At 38.5% G+C, this 10,208-nt stretch overlaps 1 pseudogene; it reads left to right on the forward strand.

Annotated features, from left to right (window-relative positions):
• Positions 1–6,930: 6,930 nt before the first annotated feature.
• On the forward strand, positions 6,931–7,954 carry LOC144249614 (uncharacterized; annotated as a pseudogene).
• The last annotated feature ends 2,254 nt before the right edge of the window (positions 7,955–10,208 follow it).

A 10,208-nucleotide genomic window follows, 5' to 3' on the forward strand; every position in this document is an offset into this window, starting at 1 on the left:
CTGTAATCCTAGCAACTTGGGAGTAAAGATGAGAAAAACGGAAACAGCAAGCAAGCAGCTGAAACATCTAGGTGGAAGCCCCTGAGTCAGTCTCACCCTCACTTAGTGGCAGAATCCTCCTGAGCACTAGGGTCTGTAGTGTCTGCGGTTTGGCATTCCATGCAAATGGTTAAAGCAGTCCTGAAATCTTCTTGCAAGGCAGAGGTTGTCTTCACATCTGAGGATGTTGAGGCTGGGGTAGGTTAAGTGCATGAGTTCTCTCTCATCCAGTGAGGAGGTCCATGGAACAGGGTAGAGGATAGTGTGGCTGCCGAGTTGCTATTTAAGACCTCCTAAGACCAGAATGGAAGCAGGTTTGATTTTATTATGCGGTTACCATGTGAATATACTCAGGCAGTAGCTGAGCAGATTACAGGCAGCCACCAATGCAATTTCTTGCCATCTGTCCTGGCAGAGACCAATTGAGGAGCAGGCTGTGGAGCAAGCAGCTGGACAGCAACACATGGCCTCACACAGAGGGCTGTGCCTAAGGGGTAAGGCCCGCCACTCAGGCGCCTAGCAGAGGGAGTGGCCTGCCACCCAGGCACCCTTACCGTCTGCCATGTATGCAGTACTCCATGCACTTGTCCCCATAAATATGGCTACAAGTGGTGCAGCCATAGCTCAAGTCTTGTTCCAGGCAGCTCCAAGTCTCCTACACTTACTATGCTGCTTCTTAGGGACAATAATAAAAACAGTTGCAGGTTTTGTTTGAACTTCTATGAGAACATACAACCAGGGAGTTGTGCATTTATCATAGCTTTATAGAGACGTAATACATGTAGCATTCAATTCACCCATTAAAACTATTTAATTTAGTGCTTAGTATATTTGTACCACTACAATCAATTGTAGAGCATTTTTATCATCCTCAGAAGGAAAGCCTATTCCCTTAAAATGAACTCATACTCATTTTCCTGCAGCTCACTCAGCTCCAGACAACTGCTCATCTACTTCCCGTCTCTGTGCATTTGCCTATTTTGGAAATTTCACATAAATGGAGTCATACAGTGCATGGTGACGGAGTGACTACAACAGGCCATTCCAGAAACATTCCTGCTCTATCTTGTATTAACAAGTGAGTTTCATCTCAGTGGAGACTGTTACATTTCCCTCCACCCTGTGACCACTGCTTACTTCAACCCTCCTCCTTGCAACTGCCCTTGGTAAGGTCTGCACTTTGGGCACCTAGTGGGTATTTTTAGCACTTCATCATTTATCTGTCTTTCTCACTAGTCTAAACCTTTGAAGTCAGAGACATTGTGTTGTTGATACTTCAGGTACCCAGCATGTGATCTGGCACTAGTAAGCCTTTCAGTGTTTGCTGTGGAAGTCCTCCTGCCTGTCTTTTGGATCACCTGCTGCTGGTGACTGCCTCCTTGCCCCTGCTTTCATCTTAGCTGCACACATGCCTGCCTCTCCCGGATTCCTCCTTGGCCATCTTCATGTGGACTTGCTGATTGAACTGCTCTCCCCACTCTTGCTGTTCTTTCCTTTTCTGGTCTTTAACTTGTCTCCTGAGTAGGCCAGGGCTTTAGGCCATGGTAGAATCAAGAAGGTAGTCTAGTTCTGGCAGCTGTGTCCCTTGTCACAGAAGTCTGAAAATAAGCATGTCTCTCTTGGACTGGAGATACCAGAGAGTACATTCTTTCTCACTTGTTGTTGACTGACACAGTGAGGAAAGAGCATTGGATTTGGCATCAGAAGAATCTTGGTGAGAGTCTGAACTTCCCTACTACTTAGCTCTGTGGCCTTTACAAATTCATTAGTTGATTCTTTTCTTGTTTGTATTAAAGTAGGACTAGTTTCCTCTTCCATCCTCATGGGGATTTGATGAGGTTCATTTAGGCTGAAGTGTATTGAAATGCTGCCCTCAGTTCTGGTCCTTTTTACACCATTTTACAAACGTTTTCTGATACATTGTCAGAAAGGTCGTGACACATTTGCAAATGAGCCTTGCAGGGAATGTGTGTTATAGATCAATGTGGAGCTAGAAGAAGGGATAGGGCGCTGGATATTTTGAGGACTCTTTATTTATGGTCTGTTAGGTTTCAGGGAAGCATTTGTTTTGGTGCTTCATTATGTTTTCTCTTTAAAGTCGGCCACCCCCATAACATATATGTTCCATTTTTGCTTTCTATTTAGAATTTTTTAATGTGAATAGCCATTTTGGCAGAACTTCAAGAAAGGCATATAAAATAATTGTTCTGTATAACAGGTTTGAATCACAGTATTTTAGAAACATTAAATTGGAATATCATGGGAAGTGTTGATGTTCAAAACCCATCTCTCCAAGTTGTTTTTTTTTAAAGGCCTAAATTATGTCTCATTTCAAGTTTTTTTTCTTGAGTTATTTTTAGAGGACAGTCTTATTACGAGAATGAAGAATTACCACGTTGTTGGGATCTCTGGCAGTTACTGGACCAAGCAGTGGGCATTCTTTGTGTATAAAATGCAGATTTGTTTATCACCATCCATCATGGATACCTGAGTTGAGAAGGAGGTTTTCCTCAGAGGCACAAGATTGGGAGGAAGGAGAGCGAGAGGAGAGTAGTTTGAAAAAAGTAAGTTGGAAGCAATAAGATGCAGATTAACAATGCTGGATTATCCACCAAGGTGTCCCTGAGTGTTTTTGGAGCCTAGGAGTTATTTTGAGTTGCTTTTTTCTCCCTCACTCCTCACACCCATTTGTTCATCATCAGGCAGTATTCCCACGGATCTTCATCTCTTTATCCCACAGTAGCCAGAATCACTGCTAGCCTTTTTTGGCCTATAATAATGGTTTTCAATTTTTATTTTTTAACTAAGACCCACAGTAAGAGGTAGCATTTTATTTGATAGCCTAATCCACCAAAACTTACAAATTGTGTCGCAGTTTTTATAAGCAATATTTGATATTTCAAGCATAATGATCTCTGATATTTTCCCATTCCTGCCCCATTTTCTCCACTCTCCTCTTATTACTTTTTAAAAAAGGAGGGAAATGAAATCCACTAAGTGGATTTTATGACACACAAATAACAACAGTAGCTAGAAAAGCAACCCTTGGCCTGCATAGGAACAGAAAGTCATGAGGTCTTCCCATTAGAGTCTGTTCGTATTGCATGTTGGAAAGTTAGATTAGAGGAACAGTTCTGCTGCTTACTCTCCTGTGTGACTTTGCATAGTTATTTTGCTTTCAAGTTTGGTATCCCTGTTTATGGGGATTATTTAAGGAACAAGTAAAAAAATGCTTAGTAAACCATGCATTTAAAATATTAATAGTATGAGATGGACTTCCCAGGCCCTTGCTCAGAGATGTGACATGATCCTCTTGGATTTCCTCAATAGCAACTTCCTGAACTTCCTGAGGACTCAGCATTGTCCACAGCTGTTCTGGATAATACATGAAACAAGAAACCAAGCATCTTTGCTGTTTTCAATTATTGTATGTGCCATTGTTACAGAAAATTATAGGCTAGTCTATAATAAATTATAGCAGCAAAAAAAACATTAATAGTATGATTAGTAACATGCTCTTTTTGTTGAGGTATGGTTTACATACAATGTATTGTACCAGTTTTGAGGGTGCAATCTGAATTTTGACAAATATATGCAGTTATGTATATGCTACGGTCATGACAGGAAGCATTTCATCAACCTAGTTGTTTCCTCTGTGCTCTTTGCTGTTGGTTCTCCTTGTGGCTCTTGACAGTACTTTTTCTGCACTATAGTTCAGTTTCCGGAATTTCATATAAAGGGGCTCACACAGTATCATCTGTATCTGTATCATTACTTGGTAGAACTACAATGGTTTGGGGCTTTTATGAATGTAGTTACTGAGAACATTTTTATTTCAAGGATTTCTTCTTTATTTCATCTGTGTTGTTGAATTTGTGGACATAAAGGCATTTGTAATATTTCTCTATCTTTTTAACATATGATCTGTATTGGTGACCTCTTTTTCAAAGTTGATATAGATACTTTGTGGATTTTAGTTTTTTCTGGTTTTATTGATCTTTCAAAGACCCAGCTAACTTAAAAAAAAGTTTTAGTTATAGATGGACACTTTATTTTTATTTATTTTTTTATGTGATGCTGAGGATTGAACCCAGAGCCTCGCATGTGCTAGGCAAGTGCTCTACCACTGAGCTACAGCCCCAGCCCCAGATAGCTCTTTATTAATTTTATATATAGTTATTTTTCCCATTTATTTATTTTATCTTGATTATTTTATTCCTTCTGGGTTTTTGTCCTGGAGTTTAAAAATAGAAGCTTTAAACATTGATTTGAACTTCCACTAATGAAGACTTATTGCACAATGTACTTATAGAGAGAGCTGCTGTAGCTTTGTCTCACAAATTATGTGATGTCTTCATTTTTGTTCACTTGAAAATATTTTATACTTCCCTGTTGATTTCTTCTCTGATCTCTGGTGATATGTTTTGGTGTATATTGTTTTATTCTCAAATATTTGGGATTTTTCTGCTGTCTTTCCTTATCTGATTTGCAGTTCCTTTGTGGTCAGACTATGATTTGTATGATTTCAGTCCTTCCCAGCATAAGTCTTGCTATATGTCCAGAATGTTGCTTGTCTTGGTTAATGAGCTCTGTGTTTCTGCTTTTGTTGGAATGAATCTGGAGATAATAAAGAGGTCATGATGTTTAGTAGTGTTCACATTTCCTATATTGTTATTGATTTTTTTTGTCTCCACTTCTAATTATTATTAAGAGAGCAGGAGTAACATCTCCAACTATAATTTTGCATCTTATTTATGTCTCCTTTCAGTTCTACCAGTTTTTGCTTCATGTATTTTGAAGCTTTACAGTGACAAGCATATAGTTGTCCCTTGGTCTCCATGGGGTATTGGTTTTAGGATCCCAAAATGTAAGAGCATAACTAAGGATGATCCTGGAGGAGGCTGGGCATCCACAGTATTAGGCTAGGGGCTTTGGAGCCTCTCCTCTGGAACATGTATGGCCAGTAAGCTGCTGGTGCAGAAGCAGGCTTGGCATTCTTGTGCCATTTTCTGGACTTTATGCTGCCTGAAGCTCTCCCTGTGTAGCACAGAAGTCTGAGTCTCCTGACCATAGGAGAAAAAGCCCAGGCAAGGATCCATGAATGGTGGATTCTAGAGTCCTCCATAATATTATTTTAAAGGACATAAGGAGGGCAAGAGTTCTATTGTACCACATGGTGAGCATTATGTTCTTTATTGGTGTGGTGTACCAAGTATTAAACCGAGAAGCACTTAGCCACTAAGCCACATCCCCAGCCCTTTTACTATTTTTTATTTTGATACAGGGTCTCACTATTTTACTTTGGCCTCATTAAGTTGCTAAGGCTGGCTTGAGATCCTCCTGCCTCAGCCTCACACATTGTGGGGTTTCTGGGCTTGTACCACTATACTGGCTAATTTACTGTATTCTTGATGAATGCTGATAGGTAAATGCCATGTTTTCTAAGCACTAAAATGATAATTATATGAAATAATGGATTTGTTCATTAGCTGGATTTAGTCATTTCACCATATATTTATATTTTAAAATACCCTGAAATACTTAGTAAATATATAAAATTTGGCAATGAAATGAATCAGTAAATAACCAAAGTTATAAAAATTATAAAGCAAGTAATTTTTCTTGATTGCTGTGTGGTGACTTCATTCAGGTAACACTGACATAGGCTGTGTGTGTGTGTGTGTGTGTGTGTGTTTACCATTAAAAATATTTGTCCATATTTCTCCTTAGAGACCATAGGCTCTTTGCCCCTTTTTGTATATCTGTAATTGTCATCCAAAAATCTGTTATATCCAGGACTCTGCCATGGTAGACAGAAAGTGGTCTTCAGACAGTCCCAAGAAAGCCAGAAATGTTCACATTTTACATTTCCCTTTTCCTAATTAGAGAAAAGAAGGGAGTTGGTGGATTTATTCTGGAGGAGAAAGGCCTGTAGTGGATCAATATAATACACTTTCATTTCCTCTGCTATATCACTCTCCTAATGGTCTATTCCTCTTGGACACTATGAACTCTCAGATGGTTTGGGTAATTCTAACAAAGTAATTTTGTCTGTCCATTGTTATTTAGCTCATATATTTATGGAGAACTGATGGCCTTTGATGTACTATTCTGCAACACTGCTGATGTCCTGACTGCTATAATTTCATGTATTTGCAAAGTAAATTCCCAGTCTAGAATGTAAAATCATTGTCATTTTCATTTATTTCAGCCATGACCTCTCATCATACTCAGGAAATTTCACCAGAATCTGGCATAGAACATTTATTTTAAAAAGTGATAAAGAGAAGATATGTAAATTGTGACCTCAACTATTTACAACAAAAAAATGGAGACTATGTAGGTAAGAGTGAAGGTCAGAAATCAGAAATCATCTTGTCAGTACAAGACAAATTAGTACTGACTATACATAATGAAAATTTTACCATCAGCAGACCTCAAGAACATTTAGTGCCTCAGAAAAATATTGAACTTATAACTGAAGGACAAGTTTACAAAAGGGATCATTTTGAAAGTTTCTTGACAAACTGCAATAAACAAAAAAATTTCTTCTTGTACCCAAATGTACACTTTTAATGACTGTGGGAAGGCCCCTATGTACTCCATACTGCTTAATCAAAATTCAGATATAGATTACTGGAAAGTGTGTAACACACGTAATGAAATAAGCAAGACCTTCAGCCAGGTCTCTACCCTAAGCAACCAGTGCACTTAATTGGAGAAAATAATTACAAATGTAGCAAAACACGGAAGAACTCTAGCTTTGGTTGCAATATGAGAAAACATCAGTGTGCTCATTGTACACAGAACCTTTAAAGAGATGACAAATGTGGGAATGTCTTTCTTCGGTGCTCAAAGCTGATGACCCATCCAAGTACTCAGGGCCAAAAGATGTCTTGCACATGTGAGGAATGTGAGAGAGCTTCTAACTCAGCTGCTAGCCTTCCTCAATACAGTGGAGCTCATCCTGGAAGGGAGTCCCCCAAATTTAGGGAATGTGCCCAAGCATGGAGCTGCTCACCCCTTTCTAAACACCACAAATACCATAGCAGTGATCAACACTACAAATTCAAAGAATGTGGCAAAACTTTTAATCGAGGACCTCCCCCTGTTAAGCACCACAGAACTCATAGTGGAGAGAAACCCTACAAATGTGAAGAATGTGGCAAATCCTTTAAACATCACTCCTTCCTTTCTAAATATCTAAGATGGCATAGCAGTGAGAAAACCTACAAATGTAAGGAATATGAACATATTTTTAAGAATTTTTCAACCCTAACTCAAAATCAAAGGATTCATACAGGAGAGAAATTCTACAAATGTGAAAAATGTTGCAAAGGTTTTACTCAAAGAACAGGCCTTACTAAACACTAGAAAATTCGTACTGGAGAGAAGCCCTACAAATGTAAGGAATGTAGCAAAGCTTTTAGGTATAATTCATCTTTTACCAAACACCAGATAATTCATACTGGAGAAAAACCCTACAAATGTGAAGAATGTGGGAAAGGCTTTATTCAAAGAGAACACCTCACTCAACACCAGAGAATTCACACTGGAGAGAAGCCCTACAAATGTGAAGAATGTGGTAAAGGTTTTACTCAAAGAACAGGACTTACTCAACACCAGGGAATTCATGCTGTAGAGAAGCCCTACAAATGTAATGAATGTGGGAAAGCTTTTAGGTATAATTCATGCCTTATAAAACACCAGATAATTCATACAGGAGAAAAGCCCTACAAATGTGCAGAATGTGGGAAAGGGTTTAATCAAAGAGCACACCTTGCTGGACACAAGAGAAATCATAATGGGGAGAGGTAAATACAAGTGTAAAAACTGTTGCAGACTTGTCAGCAATCACTCAAACATTGTTAATCACTGGAGAATTCACAGTGGAGAGAAACCCCAAACAAGGTAAATACTGTGGCCAAATCTTTACTCAAATTTCAAATTTTCTTTATCTTTAGAAACCTAGTACCTATAGAAAATATGGAAAGACATTTGCCTGACATATATGCCTTAAATAATAGCAAAATATCTATCATGAAGAAAACACCATGAGAAATATAAAAAATATAGCAAAGCCCTCGTCTTTACCTCCTATCTTGATGTGTGAGAGGAAAATGAGGAATTGCCTTTAACTTTTGCTTAAAATTTGTTAAACATCCTTAGCTGATGTAGGAAAATAAAGAAATTCTCACAAATATCATAGAATAGTGCAGAAAACTTGTCTCATAAGGATACAAATTTATTATAAACCAAATATTTTTCAATATTTTAACTTTTCAAAACTGGAGGAAATAATTCTTAGATCCTTTTATCAGAAGACTTGTTCCTGAGAGCTATTATTTTTGAGACTTTCCAGTGAATTTTGAAATACTTTATTCCCATTATGTATGAATTTGTTCATTAAATAAAAGTAAAATTTGTTAATGTGTTAACATTGTTATTTATTGAATCATGGTCATATGTGACAGGTAACACACTGTTCTTCTTTACTAAAGGTTCTACATAAAAGATAGTAAAAATGGACTAAAATATCTCCATTAATCCTTTTAGAACTGTCAACTCACATGGAGAATAGTAGTCCCATCAATCCAATCTTTATTTATTCTGTTTGTAATTATGGAGATTTTAAGACAGTTATAGGTAAGATATAAGAACATGAAATCGAGCCCAGATTTCTCTATCTTGAATTAGTACTTTCAAATTTTACCCTATAGGTGCTGGGCCCAGTGGTGGACACCTTTAATTCCAGGAACTCAGGAGGCTGAGGCAAGAGGATCCCAAGAGTGAAGCCACCCTCACTAACTTAGTGAAATCCCAAGCAACTTAGTGAGACCTTATCTCAAAAAAAAAAAAAAAAAAAAAAAAAAAAAAGAACTAGGGATGTGACTCAGTGTTTAAGAATCCCTGGATTCAATCCCTGGTACAAAATAGAATGACAGTACTCTTAAGGACCCTGCACTTTTGGAGAGCAACACAACTTCCCAGGGATTTTTGAATACCCCAGAAACCAGGAGTCATCAGTGCATATTTTGTGAAAAGGGGGGCCATTGGAGACAGAGATTCCCAATGCTTGCCTGGGAGGCCTTGTGGTCAGCTGGACACTGGCCCATGTGTAGTAGAAAACAAAAAGGCGAAGACCCAAACAGTTCTCATGAAATACCCAAGAGTAGCCCTGAGGAGATTTGGTTCACATCAAAAAGTTTAGAAAAACATTCGCCCAATATCAAAGACCTCTTCAGTCTTGGAAACCCAGCAGGGAAGTGTAACCAGAAACAAGTGCCAACAATGAGGGAAAAGACAGAGCCGTACTCAGGGAGCATTTAATGCTCCCACATGATTTATGTAATTATATATCTTTTGACTTTTGACTTTGGCTACCTTTTATTCTATGATCTATCGTGGTAATTATACATTGAGGATTGAAGGCTAGAGTGAGTATATGGCACAGGCTTCTGAGATTTCTCTGCCACGGAGTCCTTGTGAGATACTCAAGATTACACCTGTCCCTTTTTAGGTCTTAACAGGTACAGGAACACCTGCCATCACACAGAGAGAAAAACAAACGTCTTATTCAGAGGAGACACTGGAGTACCTGCAAGTCATGTTCAAAAGCTAAATAAAAAAGAAAACACAACCTTATATATATTTTTTTTGTGTTAGCCCTTTGGGTCAAAGGAAGACCCACAATCATTGATTTGATTGAAATTGATTGGGATTTGTAACTATTGGAGGGTCATGATCAATTTTAGGCCTAAGAGACGTGGAAGCAGTGCGTGTCTGGAGATCCGGGGATTTCAGCTACAGTCATCAGCTGCTCTTCATCCCAAGGATGATGGATGGCTCTACTGTTTCTGCTTGTCTCCACCCCAGGTCAGCTCACCCAGGAGACTGTTTGGTTCTGACGACTCACTTAAAAGTTTTCTAAGGCAAGTTAAATTGTAATTTGGGAGTGACTGGGGAGTTACTGCAATTATTAAGAATATTTGTAGTTTTAGGAGGACACAAGGCCTTTATTTTATGTATTTATTTTTTTGTGGTACTGAGGACCAAACCCAGTGCCTCACACATGCTAGGCAAGCGCTCTACCACTGAGTTACACCTGTGGCCCAAGTTATAGCATTTTTGGAGTAATTTTCAACTTACGTGTAAGAATTGTTATTATT

The sequence above is a fragment of the Urocitellus parryii genome, chromosome 12, assembly GCF_045843805.1.
Source record: "Urocitellus parryii isolate mUroPar1 chromosome 12, mUroPar1.hap1, whole genome shotgun sequence".
NCBI classification, from domain to species: Eukaryota; Metazoa; Chordata; class Mammalia; order Rodentia; family Sciuridae; genus Urocitellus; species Urocitellus parryii.